Genomic DNA, 18,484 nt, shown 5'->3' with positions numbered 1-18,484 from the left:
GTGCTGGGCAGATTACCTTGTTAAATACCGGGGGTTACACTGCGCGGCGCAGCATGAATGCTAACTGTGGGCTGTAGATAAGAGCAGGAAAGACCAACCTCTTTCTAGGCTCACTGAGATAGCGGTGCTCATTTTTCGCTCTCTCTCTCTTGCAACATTGATGGTGCAGAGGAGTTGTGAGGTTATAAAAGTGTTCCACGATTAAATGGGATTGACACAGTCCAGGTGCCAATTCGCACTTTCCCTCATGGTGACAGTTGGTGTTAATCTTCTGCACCGCAACAGTTTGTACTGAAACCATTTAATGAAGTGATTTACAGTTAATTACTTAAATCTGTTTGGTAAACTGTTACTACAAAATGTATCTATCAGGTATCACACCATTAACAAACTAATTAACCATCTTGGGTGGATTTAACCTGCTCGGTTCTGAAAAAAAGATGCACTGAAGGAATGTGCAGCATAATCTTCAAGAATTTGTCAGATTTGAACAACATGCGGTGTGGCCAGACTGCAACCATTCTGAAGCGAAAAATGGTGCCTTTGTTTTAGAAATTGGGTCATTGCAAAAATTGCGATTCTCTTTTAGGTGAAGTTTTGTGTCAGATGGGTGTCTGACCCATGTATAAGACCATCACCATGCTTAAGATCATTCACACCCAACAGAGAGTTAGTTCCACATGTTTATATGTGAATATTCCCCCGGGTCTGAAATGGAATGCGCACTCTCTTCCTGGAGGGATGCACCCTGTTCGCCTAATCTTAGAGAGTACTTGGCACAGGTCAGAGATAGCCAAGGTTTCGTTGATGGACGCCAGAGTGTGCATTTCACTACTGCAGTTCTTGCAAAATATAACACCAACTAATATTTCTGTGTGAGACTGAGTATTTGACCTGAAAGCAGAGGAATGATAATTTAAAAAAAAAAATGTATTTGCAATTTTTTCAAGTCTTATTCTTTTAGCCATTTCACGACAGTGCATGCCAATCTCCCAGACTGTGCCAAGCCATTGTATACTCATTCCATGAATTAACATATCATTGGTTTGTATGCTTGCTCAGCAAACCTTCTCCTACATTAGAGTCTTGTGACTACTGTGCACAGCAGTTCTTCACATAATTCTGTTTTGTGTCGTGGGTAAACCATGTGTGATTAACGTCCTGTTTGCCTTGTTTATCTTTGCCTCACACTGCTTTGGCATTGTGAGCATTGAGTCAACTAACACCCCTAAATCTCATTCAGCTTCGTCCTTTAGCACGTTCTATCCATTTCAGGGCATACATGTGTTTCACATTCTTACTTCCTAAATGAAGTATCTTGCATTTATCTATTAAACTTAATTTGCCAGTTATCAGTTTGTGTGCAAACCCTACCAAGCTCGCTTTGTGAACGTTTGTTGCCTCCTCTGTTTCCATCATTTCCCCCAATTTGGTGTCATCTGCAAATTTAATTAGCTTACACTAGGTCTGCGAATCCAGGTCATTACACAGAAAGGTTGCAGTACGTACCTCCAGAGAGCATTAAACAACAATAAAAACAACCTTCATGTGGGGTAGCTTTGCAGAGCTTAATGCCCTTAAATTTACACTTAAATTTATACCAGGTTTTCACATGGCTCAGGTTGGATCCCCACCGATTGATTACAACTCTTATGGCTTGCTCAGGTTGTGCCTGGTTCAGGAGAGAGATCAGCGCAAATGTGGAGGTGCCGGAAAATGGGGCGTCTCTTTCCGAGGCCGGTCGGTCCGTGCGCTTAGCTGTGGTGCTGGGTTCATGCAGTCCACATTGAGATGACCTTTGTGCCTCGCATCCCACTCCAAATGTGTACTGTACCGTGAACTCACATCAATCATATAATCCTTCCACTTCATAACGAGTTTTGTCATGTCAAGACTGCTCCAAACATTTTACAGGATTTCTGCTGTGAAGCATATTGACTGCGTATTGGGAGGCAAGCGTTGCGTGCTGATGATGGCTAGAGTAGAGCAGTGCTCAGACTCCCTGTTATTTACCTTACCACAGCCCTGCTGACGGGCAGCCCAACTATCAGGAGCAAAATGGTATAAGCTCGTCCCAGTATTACGTTGTCCTGCTGACTTTCAGCGTAACACATAATCACTTGTAACTGGTGATAATTGATGCCTGAGTAATTATTCACAGACATTCCTGCTGGAATTTCAAGAGTAATTATACAAGGTGAAAGTGATATTATAATTTTGACAGAAACTCATTTCAATTGGGAGTGGTAGATAGAAATAGATGGAGTGGTAATTCATTTTTGGGGGTATTTTGTATGCCTTGGAGGAAGAGAACTATTGACATTCTTTGAGCTTACGGAATGCTTTATTAGTCAGTGTGTCAGAAAGTCAGCTCTCATTGTAATTCTATGTTTAAACAAAATCCTGAAATATCTTGACTTTCCCGTAACATCTTCCTTCTCCGTCACTCTCAGGTCACGCGCCTCCTCGGAGAGTTGATGTAGGGAGTCTCCCATAGCTCGTCTCCTGGGAAGAGCTGTACTTCACTGAACTGGCCTTTTATTTCCCTCTTTTAACTTAATTTTACCATCCACAACTGAACTGAGACCCCACTTTGTGAAGAAATGGGAGCAAACCCAAAGCTCTCCACTTCACTGTGACTGTGAAGTGCAGTGGCTATGTATTTGTAGGCAAATGTAAATGCTAAGCAATTTGCGCTCAGTAATGTCCAACAAGCAGCCTCTAAATTAATAACCAATCTTATGTGGAAGTTTAATGGCCAGGGTAGCAGGAGAAACTCCCTTGTATTTTCGAATAGTGCCATGGATCTTTAACATCCATCTGAATAGGCAGACAGGGCATTGGTTTGAAGTTTCATCCGTGCAGGCAATACCTCGTGATACAATGAGAAACACACAATATCAAATGCATGGATTATCTGAAAGGGGAGGAAAGCCAAGATAAATGAATGAGACATCAATAAAGCACTAAGGTAACTGTCTTCACTGTTAAAGCAATGTGTCTGTTGTTGAAAAGCATTTGGCAAAACTTTTCCCCCTAACACCATTTGCTCAACTTCTTTAAACCTCATTTCCCTGCTCAGTGCCCATCACTACATTCGTTGAGCATTTGGTGAAGTTTTTTCACATTGAAAGGCTACATAAATGCATGTTGTTGCCATAGGCATCACTTCTAACACAGTTCACATCAGTCTGTCATTGGAATGAGAATGCATTGAGTCATTCGGGAGGAGTATCCTATGATGTGGTGTGATACTAAGCTAGAAAGATTAGTGATAACAGCAGGTGTATTTCCCTGAGATAATAACAGAAATCACTGGGAGCACTCAGCAGGTCAGGCAGCACCTATGGAGAGAGGAAAGTGAGTTAATATTTCAGGTCGATGACCTTTCGTCAGAACTGGGGGATGTTGGAAGGGAGCAATTTATAAGGAATACAGAGAAGGAGGTAAGATCTCCAGAGGAGATGAGATCAATGACGGACTAGAAGATGATGGCTTGGTGTTCAGTAGTGGGGTCATGGTCCAGAGAGATGTAAGAGGAGTTGGCGTTCAGCCTCTGCAAGGTAGATGAACGTGAGAGAATGGAATGCAGTAAGTTCAGAGGGAGAAAAATTTGAATGAGTGAGTGAGGGGAGTCACGGCCAATATCACGCCAGCAGACCTCAATGAACAGATCAAGGGAGGGTAGGAGGGAGCTTCCTAGAGGGAGGGAGTTCCTACCAGGTGTATTCCCTGATACATGTAGAATTTGCTGCTCTGAGTCAGGGCGGAAGTGTGGGCATTAAAAGTGGCCTCAGTATTCCCAAGCCAGGGGAGGGGAAAAATCACCCAGAGTCTCTGTTCCTGGTTGTTATGCAATAAGAAAGTCTATATAAGAATCAAGGTGATCACATGAGCGCTCTGGAACGGTGAACGGCCCGATATATATATATATATATATATATATATATAGATGTTGTTGTTGTCTCATTTATAATGCTTGTTTTTTAAACAAACTTCTGATGCTCACTGATGAGGCAGAAAGCTTGCCCACCGATGGCGGAGTGCGGTGGGATTGGGCGGAGGGAAGAGGGAGAAACGCTAAGCAGAACAAGAAAGCCAGAGAAAAATGAGAAGGAAATGAGAAGAAAAATGAGGACAAGAAAACTAATAACTGGCAGGATGTAAAGGAATAACCAGGAGGATGTTTATTTTGGAGAGTTATATATATTCATTCTAGAATCGATGCACTGTAGTGCAGTCTGTTGCCTTGGGATAGAAATGAAAACTTTTTAATACTTTTTTTCAATCTTTTAAGATGTCAGACAGTCATATACTCTTCACTTGTATAATTTTCTGTTTAGCTTTATGATCCATTAAAAAAAAATTACGTGCAATAAAACTATACAGATGGAACCCATGTTTCTAACCTCGAGTGATTGGCATCCCCATCTTCCTTTGGGGTCATTCTGCGCTCATATCATTCGAACAGAAGGTTGATGAGATGTCCAGGACAATCCAGGCGTTAAATTAATATGGTTTAATTTAAATTAAGTTAGTACCTCACTAATTGAGAATTATTGCACCCCTTGAAATCAATCTCATATCTTAACCCCCCTTTGCATTTGACCTCTTGAGCAAAAGATTTACTCTCACCTTGCAGAGAGAAACGGTATCTGAAGTAAACCTGAAATAAAATCAGACAGTGCTGGATATAACACAAGGTCAATCAGTGTCTGTAAGGGGAAAAACACAGATCTGATGCTCAGTAACAACAACAACAACTTGCATTTATATAGCGCCCCTCACACAGGGAAGCGTCCCAGAGCGCTTGATCCCTTTCAGACGCTTAAACGTCTTCTGAAACGGGAAAAACACAGGTCCAATGCTTAAGATTCCACCTAGTCTCAACATGTGAGCAGACCATTCTTAAATTATAATAATATAATAATCTTTGCGTTTGGTATAGGCCTTGTAGCATCTTCGAGACGTCTCAAAGAATTTCACAGGATACGGTACAAAGTGTTGTGACTGTATCTTTGTGGGTGAACGTGGAGGCCAATTTGCTCACAGCAATGTCCCACAAACAGCCATGAACTGAACAAATTGTATGATCGTGCAGAATTGTATAATTAAATTCATTCTGAATTTGGAAGCAGCTCCAACCCCCCACCCCAGCGCTGCACTTGAAAGCAAGCAACTTCCAAATTAAGATTTCTTTCACAACTTTAAGCGAAGTTTAAAATTTAAGACAAAAAGGTTTTGCAGGCTGAGAGTAGGTATGAGTCTTCATCTGATCAACTTACTGTTTGCTTTTACTTCGATGTTCATACCTGTGTGCTTCCAGAAAACAATATAGTCCTCGGAAGCATTGCAGGTATCATTACCTTGTTCCTCAAAGTGAAGCGATCCCCAAGGATTATTCTCTTTAATGCATTTGAAGTTTGTATAGAGGTTGGTTTCATTCTAAGTTACTTTGGCAAGTTATTTTCTGAACCAGAGGCGGGTGTGGTGATAGATGGCAAAGGACAGCAGGCTGCCACAGTTGAATCACATTGTTTGAAGTGAACATCAATTGTACCACATGATTTGAGCTGCAATGTTATTGAGTTTTACTTCACTGCATGTTACAAAGCAGCAGCGTACGCTGTATATATTGTCATGTTACAAATAGCCTTTACTCAGCTGTAAATTAGATTCAAAAGCAGCATTGACCTTCTCCCCCTCTCCCTGCACACACACACGCGTGCACACACAGGCACACACCACTGTTTCTATTCTACACTAAACTGAATGCTGAAAGGCATTTCAGTCCACCCTTTGGATTTCTGGCGTCTATCACTGAGCAGTTGTTTCAAATAGTGGTTTTCTTTCTCTATATTGTAAACCTATAATGAGATTTCCTCTGATTATAACAGTAATTTTGTATAGCACCTTTAAATCCTATATTTCGTATAGCACCTTTCACGTCAGGACGACATCCTAAAGCACTTCCCAGGATATACTGTAAAGAGCAGCGACTGTGTTTGTGGGCAAAGACATCCATTGTAATGAAAGATCCCCATTAGACAAAATTCAGGATTTATTATGAGAACCTTCGACGTGAAGAGAAGCAGGGTGGTCCCATACACACACGTACATTGAGTTTCTTATTGAAAGTGAAGACTGAATCCCACTCTGTCCAGAGGTTCTCTGCAAAGAAAACAGGCTTCGATCTAAGGTTTCGCTACACTGTAAAATGAGTCGTGTGGACTCATTTTACAGTGTAGCGAAACCCAGCGACGATAACATGGTCGACCGAAAGCAAATTGCAGGATGTCATTCGTGGCAGCGAAGCATAATTCAGAAACAATTTGTACATTCCAGGTTCACCCATGCATCATATTTCAATTTGCTGTGAAAACCACCTGGAAAGTATCTTAAAATGAATTAATGGCTTTAATCTTTTGCCTCAATGATGCTTCAATCTCAAGTGTTGACAGGTAGGATAGGTTATCTCACTGGAAAACAGGGGTAAATACATGGTTTGTACATTGTCAGCAAGGTAGCTTCAGGAGATATCTGATGCCTGATGTCAAACTGTCCTAATTAATTAACTAACTCTTTTATCAGGTTACACCTGTGAATACTGCATTTAATTCATTCCGCTGGCATTCATAATTATATAAATAATAATAATCCTTGCATTTGATATAGCGCTTTTCACGTTTTCTAGACGTCTCAAAGCGCTTCACAGAATATACTGAGTTGACTGTATATTTTTGTGGACGAAACACAGCAGCTAATTGCACACAGTAGTGTCCCACAAACAGTCGTGGATTGAAGTGGAATGTACAGTTCATCTACAAAAGGCACAGTCATTAACCTTTACTGAAACCATTTGAAGCACTTTGCAACTTCTTCCCGATGTGAAAGGGGCAATATCAAATATAAGGATAATAATAATAATTTGAACTGAATGCTCTTGTTGCAAAGAGTAGTTGCTATTGATGGGGGGAATTTTTCTGTTTCTGAAACCAACTGAAACCATTCAGCTTGTCATTGAAAATACAGTAAGGCCACCTCCTGTTGCCTAGTTAGGACCACCCTTTTAAGTCTTAGGTTAACATGTATTGAGTGGGAAGAATTGTAGGCCCCATTGATCAAGTCCTATTGATGAACGACTCTAGTCGATTATCACCTATGATCTGGAGTTCTGTGGATCAGCCAAGCTCAGGTATCAGGCAAACAAAACCCTCCGCAGGCTTGGTTCTGATTTTCCATTGCCAGGTTCTTCGCCTTGAAGCCAAGGAAATTCCAGGGAGGATGTGCTTACCTTCCTTTCACCCATCCCTGGGAGGAATATTCACTATTGGCCTGTAGACATCTGACAAGCACAGGTTTAAGCCCCCACTAAGCGGATAGCAGATACTAGGAGCTATGTGGCAGCTGCATTCTCGGAGGAGGAACAGAGGATTTAAACACGATCAAGGAACACAGTCTGGCTCCTACCCATGATGGGTACATGAACTCAACTCAATCCAAGTTGCAAATATTGTAAGCAATGGGAAAAAAGTACCAAAAGGTCCCTTAATATGAGCACACTGAATTCATATGTATGCAAAGGCCAAGGAGGCAATCCAAGCCAATTGGAAGTCTATTCTAATCCATTTTCCATATTCTTTTTCTCCAGTGCAGAGCCAGCATGGAAAAAGCTATAAGTCTAGTCTGGCAAAATCCTGCATGTTAGCCACAGAGGTATTGCCAGTAATTGTATTGAGTGCCCAGGGGAGGGGAAACTTGAGGCCTTATGTTCAAAACCAAAACTGGGTCTGTTGTCATGCATATCGGGACATTTTGCACATAATAAACAGGCACAGTATGTCCCTCTCGGGGGAGATTCATGGCTAAGTAATACCAGGCATTTATTTGCTCACCAGGCCCTTATGTGTTTGATTTCTCTCCGTTGAAATGGATCGAAATGGTGTGGCTCAGTGCTTCCCATTACTATTCTCCATTAACCACATGATCGGACCGAACATTCACCTCTCTAATTTCTAGGTTTGAAAAGGTTAAGTTCTGTGCTTTTCTCACAGTACTGTTACCCTGGATCCTTGAGAACCATATGCTCATCTCGTTGCTGCCTGAGTGTGGTTTTGATTTGTGGGTCTCTTCACTCTAGTTGACCTTGACTTCCCCGAGGGTGTTTAATGATATGCCGCCACTATTTGTTATTACCAGAGCTCCATTTTCTTCTCTGTCCAGAAGTTAAACAAATAGAATAAATTAATCACTAGACATAGATGTCGGGGAAGTACTGGGGAATGAATTGAGAATTAATGCCTTTTTGGTATCGATGACACACGGTTGAGGATAATGATTCGAAGTCCCATATATACAGGGAACGTGTAGTTAATTTAGATCAATATTACCAGGATAAAATTTATCAAGTCGCTCAGTGCTCATATAGTTTGGCCGCTTGGTAACTACTTGCTGTTCACAGGGACTTGGACTTCAGTGGGATTTTAATTTGCAAACTGTGACGCATATACGTGTACTGGTAGTGCTACACTGTGCTGAAGCCCGGTTGTAGCAATCCCAATGTACAGGATAACATCTGACTAATTGTGACTCACTGGTATTGGGCATTTATTGTCCATGTAATAGATTGTTGCAAATAATGTGGTATGATTTATCTGATTAATACCCGTTTTATTCTGCCAGAGCTGCTTGATGTTGCTTCTGGTACGAGAGAGTTTCGGAGCGGAAAATCTGATTTATATCACGAGGGATAAGGAGAGCAACTCAGCACATGAGCAGAACCAGTGCTGAATGGTGTTTTGCCTTTTTTTTCATTATTCTTAAAGCACTCAAAATGCGAATCAATTTGTTTTTAATAACATCAAAAGGCCTAAGGGTAATGTAATGGACCAAGCTAAAGAACTTTTAAACGTAATGTTTTGTTATATTTGAAATAATAGTTGAGGTTTGGCTCTTAGGGCTAGTTTTAGGTACAAGGGGGAGAGGGTCGTTCAATGGCGGGAGAGGGTTGGGGGTTCGGTAACCCAAGGACACTGATTTAAAATGATTGTTAAAAGAAACTGAGGGGACATGAGGAAAAAAAAATTCACACAGCGAATTTTTCGTATCGGAAATATATTGCCTGGAAGGGTGGTGGAAGCCAATTTGATAACAACTTTTAGGAGAGAAGTAGATAATTATTTGGGAAGGACAAGTTTGCAGGGCTATGGGGAGAGTGTGGGGAATGGGATTGATTTGGATAGCTCTTTTCAAAGAGCCGGCACAGACACGATGGGCTGAATGGCCTCCTTCTGTGCTTTATAATTCTATGAGTTCCATGAATGCTCTAAAATGTAACCTCTATTGCACCTTTAGCATCAGTCAAGTGTGAAAATGACAATATAAATGGGGTATTAAGCTCCTACGAATTTTTAGAGGGAAGTTTTGCAGCAATGAATATGTCAGAGGAGCATAACATTTTAGTAATAACTTTTGCTTTCTGTTACTGTCTTTACATTGGAGTTTACATCAAGTTTATTCATCTTATGCTTTGGATATCATTATTTTTGGTCAGCCAGGTGTCTGACACGTACAGAAACCCGCCACAATGCTTGAGTATCTAAACCAGACTGAGAGTTCCATGCATCCCACCTGACATGGAAATTTCCCGTGTTTGGAATAGAATCCCCTGAGGGACGCTCCCTGCTTATCTAATTCTGGAGAGTACTAGGTGCTAGTTGGCAGAAGCCAAACAGTTAACCTATTCATATTCATAGATGCCATAGGGTTTGTTCTGGTGAGCTGGACACGCAGGTGATGTGAGGAGTTGAATTAATTCTCAGTGTGTTATTAAAAATAAAGGAGAGGGGCATCTGATGCATTTTGGTCTTTGCTTTGTAATCCAGGTTACAATTGGTAAATCCAATTGTTCCAATTTATTTGTTTGTTTACTACTACACGAAAGCAAGGTGACTGACAGAATCACCAGAGACTACCTTAAGTCATTCAGTCACCACTTGTCACATACATGCATCGCGAGTTGCTTGATGCTGCTGGCATTGCGTATTGCTTTCTTGCCATTGGCTTCACATTTAAGCACAAAAAAGCGACTTAAAAAGATCAAACTAGTTGTTTTTTTCCATTCTTTTTCCCAAAGTGTTCTCGATTTTCTAATCCTCTCGGCACTTCAACACTGATTCTCTTTGTAATTATGGAATGTCGGCAATATCCATTTACTACCCAGTATTATTTATATTGCTTCCTGGTCACTGTGGTCACTGAGGGTTATAGAAACCCTCCCCTGGTCAGTTTTCCCTCCCGCCATTGATAATTCCGCCAACATCTGCCCCTCAGGTTAAACCCAAATGTGTCTGAACAGTTTCCTCTTTGTGAGTGGGAACACTTGACCAGCCACAAGCCTTTGCTGGCCGAACTGAATTTAAAATCTCTGCTACAAAGAATTCTAGTCATGGTTGAACAATAATAAAAAAAAAGTAATAAAATGTACTCCACTTTTTTGGGGGGATAAGTTGTGCTTCCTGCTTTAGTTTTTTTCTCTTTTTAATCTCTTTTTAATTATTGAAGAGTTTTATTCTTCAATAATTATTCGACTTACATGTCTGCCTGTTCAGATGGACATTAAAGATCCCATGACACTATTCGAATAGTGAAGGGAGTTTTGCCCCGTGCCCTGGCCAATAATCCCCCAAATCAAATGAATCATTCACCCCATGACTGTTTGTGGGACATTACTGCCAGTCCTGTAGCTCAGTGGTTAGAGCACTCGCTTTGCAAGCGAGAGACCTGAGTTCAATTCCAGGCAGAGGGCGAAACCTTGGGCAAGTTTCCTTACTCCACACGCCTAATAATAATCCCTCCAAAACCAAAAAACAATAATAAAAATTGGTCATTTTCAATCTACGACTGTTTGTGGGACATTGCTGTGCACAATTGGCTGCCCCGTTCGCCCACAAATATACAGTCAGTTCACTTTACAGTGTGTTCTGTGAAGCGCTTTGGGACGTCCTCCCGACGTGAAAAGCGCTATATCAAATGCAAGGATTATTATTATTATTATAATTACCGTGAAGAACTTTGAGACGTTATGAAATTCAAGGATTATTATATTGAAACCTAAATAATGTAACACTTTGTCACAGTGGACATGATTGTATTAGAAAGCGACCTACTCTGCTTACACTGTCGAGTAGGCGCTAAGATAATTTTGTGATGAGCAGTTACTTGACTGGAGCAATAAGAGGCATCAATTCAGTTGTCCTCGAGTATTTTACATCAGTGGAAAACCTCTCAAATAATTGTATTGCTCATAAAATGATTATTGTCTTTTAATGACAGTGTCCTTTCATAATGACAGCATAATAGTTAGAGAAAGAAACACCGTGGGGGGGGGGGGGGGGGAAATCGGCATCAAGGCAGTAATTATTAAAGCAGAGCTTTTCCCTAATTGCAGTGTAGTATCACAGTAAGTAGGACGAGTTGACTTCAGATGTGAATAAAGAGCCAAGAAGTTAAATACTCCATTGAAAGATGTGGATTTGACACTTTTTGGAATTGTTTAATACTTAGAGTCTAACTGGAAACGTTGGAAGGAAGTAAACCAGTGTTGGAATTATCAAGATGTGGATTCGGATGAGCATTCTTGAGCATTCTTCTTTACTTGATTGAATCCTTGCATTTGGTGTAGCTGAGTCCTGTAGCTCAGTGGTTAGAGCACTCGCTTCGCAAGTGAGAGACCTGGGTTCGATTCCCGGCAGGGCAAAATGTTGGGCAAGTTTCCTTACTCCACTTGCCTTTGTTTACCCAGCAGTAAGTAGGAAACCGGTTGTTAGTCGATTGGTGGATTGCTTTTCCGTGGGTAATAATTCCTTCAAAAAAAATAATAAATTGGTCACTCAACCCACGACTGTTTGTAGGACCCTCTGTGCTCAATTGGCGGCTGCATTTTGCCCACAAAATATATAGTCAATTCACTTTACAGTATATTCTGTGAAGCGCTTTGAGACGTCTTAAAGACATGATAAGGTGCTATAAAGAAATCTCCATAAATAAGGATGCATAAGGATAAAAGATACCCCTTTTTGTGGATACACTTTACATTGTATTTTGTGAAGTACTTTGAGCCGTCTCGAAGACGTGATAAAGCGCTATATCAAATGCAAGTATTATTATTATCAAGATATCACAAAGTACTCAACAGGAAAGACTGCAGCTCCAATAATGCAGTTCACCCCAGGACTGTATTGGCATGTCAGCCTAGAATATATGAGTTCAAACTCCCGATATACAGTCAATTCACTTAATAGTCTATTCTGTGAAGCGCTTTGAGACGTTTAGAAGACGTGAAAAGCGCTATATCAACTGCAAAGATTATTATTACATATTATAATTAGGTTGGGGAGAACTCTTCTTCCAACTTTCTGTTCTTTACACTCTGTGAAAAAAATTGGAAGCTCTTTTCTTAGCTATCTCCCCCTCCCCATACTCCACCCATCCATCTTTTCCTCGATTCTCTTCATCCCTCCATCCGTCCAAAGATCAGGAGAGTTGAACCTACAAAGCATAGCACAGGAATGCTCTGTAATTTACAAACATTTTTTTTACAGCATCAAGTAGTGTTCAGTCTTAGCCATTGCTGCCGAAATTGTTTTTCAGTGCATGTTAGGAAAACTAATGTTTTTCAAGCATTTGATTACAAATACAATTTAGTTTCTTTTTAATATAGAAGTTAGATAGTCCTTCAGAATATTGTGGGTGATTTGAGAACTGTTGGGCACATATCTTCGATGTCTACACCTATGATTTCATACAAAATCATAAATTTGTTTCAAATGATATCGTAAATGTGGTGTAAATGTAATCTATTGCTCCTGAGTTATGGCCAGCCTTATAAAAGGAGATATTTATGATCTCTCCCTTGTGGTCCTGGCTTATCCTCAAAATCTCATTCAACAGAGCCACAGATAATAATCCAACATTTCGTTTCGAGACATAGTTTTGTCGCTGTTGCGATAGTCCAAATTATTGAAAAACCCGAAGCTAAAATGTAGATGCTTCTTACATTATATAAATATGTTTGAGTTTACCTTTCAACAACAACAACAACAGTAACTTGCAATTATATAGCGCCCTCCACTCAGTGTAGCGTCTCAGAGTGCTTAACAGTGGCGGAGCCTGACCCCAAGCCGGGGGGGAGGGGGGAGGTGGCCATAAGCACGGTTGAAGAGGAAAAGTTTCAGGTGGAATTTGAAAGAGTGGAGAGAGGGGGCAAGGCGGATAGACTGAAGGAGAGTGTTCCAGAGATTTGGTGCATAGTGACTGAAAGCACGACCTCCGATGGTGGGGCGGAGAGTGCGAGGAATGAGCAGGAGGCTGGTGCCAGTCGAGTGGAGACCCTGGGTGGTGGATTGGGGAGCGAGGAGGTCGGAGAGGTAGGGAGATGCCAGGGAGTGAATGGATTTGAACACGAGAGTGAGAATCTTGAAGTTGATCCGTTCGGTGATGGGGAGACAGTGGAGCTTGGCCAGAACTGGTGAGATGTGGGCATGGAGATTGGTCAGGGTCAGTACGTGGGCAGCAGAGTTTTGAATGAGCTGGGTCTTGTGAATAATAATAATAATAATAATAATCCTTGCATTTGATATAGCGTTTTTCACGTCTTCTAGCCATCTCAAAGCACTTACAGAATATACTATAAAGTGAATTGACTACATATTTTATGGGCAGGGGCTAAAACCCGTGTGGGCATAACACGACAGCCAATTGTGCACAGCAGTGTCCCACAAATAATCGTGGATTGAAGTGACCAATTTTTTTTTCTTGAGGAATTATTATCAGGCGTATGGAGTAAGGTTGCTTGCCCAAGGCTTCACCCTGCTGGGAATCAAACCCAGGTCTCTCACTTGCAAAGCGAGTGGTCTAACCACTGAGCTACAGGACTCAGTTTCTCAGAAAGGCTGTCGCTTTCAATTTGCCAACAAGTAATTTACCAGTCATTGTGAGAGAGGAGGTGGCTGAGATCATGTCTTGTAAATGTGAACAGGCAATTGTGAATTTGTGTGAGAAAATATGTGATTACAAAGTACCTGTATATATGCAAATAACTTGGTCTGTAGACAAATGAATTGTCGCTGAGGTAAATGACATTGATTCAAGGGCAGGGGTTTGAAAGTTACTCACTACTTGGCAATTGGGACTTTTTTAAGAATTGTTTTATTACCGTTTAACCTGAACAAGTGAGTCCTACAGTGAAATCAAATGCACATTCTGATGTAGGTGAGGTGCCAGTCAGTTAATCAGGAAAGAGCTGCAAAAAGCCATAGATGCATCATGAAAGCAGAGAGCTTTGAATAATAAATAGTAATACTCCTTGCATTTGATATAGCGCCTTATCAGATCATCCAAACGTCTCAAAGCGCTTCACAGGATATACTGCAAGATGAGGTGACTGTATATTTTGTGGACGAACATGGCAGACAATGTGCACACAGCAATGCCCCACAAACAGCCATAGAGTGAGTGAAGTGCTCAGGGTGTTACCCCGTATGAAGTGGGCTGTATAAATGCAAGATGTTGTTGTTGATTGCTCAACATGAAGAAAAGGTTGACGTCATCTTGAAGCTATGGTGTTCACTCCCTCCGTTCTCGTTTGGAACCCTATAGCTCAGTGGTTAGAGCACTCGCCTTGCATGTGAGAGACCTGGGTTCGATTCCCAGGCAGGGCAAAATGTTGGGCAAGTTTCCTTACTCCACACATCTCTGTTTACCTAGCAGTAAAAAGGAACCTGGTTGTTAGTCGATTGGTGATCACTTTTCTGGGGGTAATAATTCCTTCAAAAAAATAAGTAAATTGGTCACTCAATCCATCACTGTTCGTGGGACAATGCTGTGTGCAATTAGCTCCTGCGTTTCACCTACAAAATATACAGTCAATTCACTTTACAGTATATTCTGTGAAGCACTTTGAGACGTCTCGAAGACATGATAAGGCGCTATATCAAATGCAAGGATTATTATTAGTATTATTATTCAAAGTCCATCTAAAGATCTACCTCTTTGATCGGATTTTCAGTCATCTTTTCCATTTCCACCCCTCAGCTTCCATCCCCAGCTCGGGCGCCCAGCCCAGCCAGTATGTCATGGCACCTTAGGACATCCTACTGATGTGAAAGATGTTATATAAATAAAGAGAATGGAGGAAGCGACATAAAGATGTACCCATAAATAAGGATAACGAGGATAAATAAATAAAATGACAGAGGTGAAATAAGGAGAACAAGTATACATTGGGTGGTAAAGTATTATAAGGAGCTGAAGAGCAAAAGGACTTTGAGGCCGATGTACATGAATCCTTAAAGGTGAGAAGGGAGGTGGACAAAGCTGTCAGAAAACTAATGGAATCTTAGGTTTTAATAGATAAGAATATAGAATAGATAAGTAAAAAAGTAACAGAACTTATATAAACTTATATAAATCATTAATTAGACCTCAGTTAGAATAGCTTAGTTTCATTGAATGCAAATACCATAGTGATTTCTAGAGTTGATGATTCCATTCATATTGCATTTATGCTACTAGTTTGTCCCGGAGTAAAGACTTATAAAATGGCAAAAATTAGAGTTCTTTTCATTGCCTGTTTATACCAGGAATCCCGTTACCAACCAATAACAAAAAAAGATTGCTAGTTTTTAAGTGATCAAGGCATCGTAGACAGACTTCTTTGTTTGAGTGCCGCGAGGACATAAATCTATGGATTTGCATATCTTTCTACTTGCAAACAACATAGCCGATTACGTATAGCATTTGCAAGCTCCAAGAGTGGAGCCAGCACCAGTATTGGCTCGATTGGCTGAATTATGTGCTGTAGTTTCCACGACCAATAAAGTTTTGTAAACGAGCCTCCACATGGAACACATTTCCAGATAAAATGCTATTTTGCTTTGCCTCCAGAGAGTAACGTTACAATAAAGTGATGAGGGAGGCTGCATTATCATCCACACATGATGGATGAGTCAGACGGAGTGGAAAATCAGAAGAGATGTACGTTTTAAGATTTTGCAATGCCTGACCTCTCGCACCACGTGATGTATGCTCAGCTCTCTTCCTCCTGTCACTCACACGTCATACTCGCTTTGCTCTCAGGAGTGGCAGATTTCCCCTTCCTCCCACCCCCCGACCCCAGTCAAGCAACATCTGTCTTTGCCCTGTTGGCTCCAGATTTACTGTTATTCGCTCAAGTTTTTGAGGTTTTGCTCAATATTTTAGTGAAAGTTATTGATTTCATGCCAGATCCAGGCTTCAAACCGCACCCCAGCTGCAGGAAGGTCTTTCTGTAACTGGCAGTCGCAGGCAGTGCCTCTGGTGCCTGAGCACAGATCATGACCAGAGCTGAGAAAATGCGGCTTAACAACAAGCTTGGTAGTTACTTTTCAGCTCTAGTGAGCTGAGAAGCAAAGTCACTCACTAACTTACAAATTACAACACTACCTGTTAAATGCTTCTCTTTGACTTTCTGCTACTTCTGTTCGTCTCTGGACAGCTGCAGCTTTTACGTAACTCTCTAGTAAAGGCCAATAATGGGCTGCAGAAAAATGCTATTCACGTTGAGCATCTTATTGAAGCATTTCTGCTGTAGTGGTTACAATAATAATATAATAATAATCCTTGCATTTGATATAGCCCCTTATCACATCTTCTAGATGTCTCAAAGCACTCCACAGAATATACTGTAAAGTGAATTGACTATGTTTTGTGGCTATACCTTGTATTATGTGAATTCTGGCACAGGTTCAAAGAATACTCCAGAAAAATTCCTAAGTGAAAAAATAATAACAATAATCCTTTCATCCTTTCATTTCATAGCCCCTTATCACGTTGTCAAGACGTCTCAAAGCGCTTCACAGGATTTACTATAAAGTGGTGTGACTGTATGACTCCCTTGCAGGGTCCTAGTTGTTCCGTGGGCAAATGCAGCAGCCAGTTTGTGCACAGCAGTGTCCCACAAGGATGCTCGGAGATGCTGCAGTGTGGGGAAGGAATAGTCAAGAAGCACTAGATGAAAATGTCACCTCTTGTGAAGTGCTCTATTAGACTGCTTGACGTGGCCGTGCTGTGTAGGGGATGATTTAATTCCAGCCTGAGGAATGGTACCTCACCGAGAGAGGATAGACCCATCTCTTTGCAACAAGCTGGTTGTTCAGATACTACAAACCCACTCAGTGACCAAAGCAATTTGTAAGGGAAGGTACCTTTGTTTCTCTCTGCTGGGATGGTGAGAGTTTGAAAGTCCAAGGTAGACAGACTTAAGCAACCTATTTGCTTCCTAAACTGGAAACCATTTATGAAATGTCCGCTGAATTGTTACAACCTCACAGATATCCTCGCCATACAAACAGTGCCATAACAATGGTGTCAGCATGGAAATTTTTTCTGCATGTTTTGGGGGCAAGGATGTGTGTAGGTCAGTACTTAACTGATATTATTCCACATCAGATTACTTCCCAATCTAATTTTTTTTGCATTACACAAAATAATTGGCCTTAATGTGCTGGACAAACTCATTTTTAAATCATCTTTTATCATTTTTGCCTGCAAGTCAGAAGGTGTGGGTTTGAGCCCCACATTGGGGCTTTTTTTGAACTTAATTGAGGCTGACACTCCAATACAATGCTGAGAGGATCCCTACATTGTTAGAGGTTTTGTCATTGGGATAAAAAATTAACCCAAGTTTGCATCTGTCCGTCCAGGTGGATTTTAAAAATCCCAATTACTATTCTAAAAGAGGAGGGAGTTTCTCCCTTCCAGCATCTTAGCCAATTATCCTTCAGATAATTTGATCATGGCTCTTTTGGGGATGTTTGTGCAAATTGGCTGTCTTATTTACCTTCAAATATACAGACACTATACTTGACAGCCAGTCCCTTAGAGATGCTTTGAAACATTTAGACGCTTGAGGTACTGTATCACATGAAAGGATTATTATACACCATACAGAAATGGGGCCCAAAGGTTCTCATGGTTTTAACTTTTATTAAAATTGTGTAGAATTTTGACAAATTTTATCTTTCAATCATAATTTGATCCCTTTGCTGTCAGCTGTTTCCTTGTTGGAAACAACTGGGTAGAAATTCCACTCGGGTCTAGATTTATTTTCTTTTTAAATTCTGAGAGTTCTGAAGTGATTGGTACCTTGATAGAGCAGATGAAGACCCAGGTGAAATTTTACTGCTATTATTCATCCTTTGATAGTTGATTAGTGACATTTTTCAAGTGAAGTACATATCTCAAGTTAACAAACGTGATTGTGTACATACAGAAGGATCCAAAGAACTTTGAAGAGTGTAGTAGAGTTGTCTGCTTTAATTTAAATGATCCAGCTTCCAGATACCTTCTTATTAGCCCATGTAATGAATTTCTGGTTAAGAAAATTGAGATTAAGAGTTACAAAAGTGGACCTCAGTTTCTGTCTGTGTAGGAACAATCAAAGGTC

The 18,484-nt window shown here is 40.8% G+C and overlaps 1 protein-coding gene across 1 annotated transcript in view; it reads left to right on the top strand.

Moving 5' to 3' along the window:
• Window positions 1–18,484, top strand: part of LOC103182941 (receptor tyrosine-protein kinase erbB-4) — a 374,750-nt gene that overhangs the window by 155,584 nt on the left and 200,682 nt on the right. The window lies entirely within an intron of this gene.

The sequence above is a fragment of the Callorhinchus milii genome, unplaced genomic scaffold (assembly GCF_018977255.1).
Source record: "Callorhinchus milii isolate IMCB2004 unplaced genomic scaffold, IMCB_Cmil_1.0 Scaffold6, whole genome shotgun sequence".
In the NCBI taxonomy this organism is placed as follows: Eukaryota; Metazoa; Chordata; class Chondrichthyes; order Chimaeriformes; family Callorhinchidae; genus Callorhinchus; species Callorhinchus milii.
This window is presented reverse-complemented; position numbering and strand designations above follow the sequence as displayed.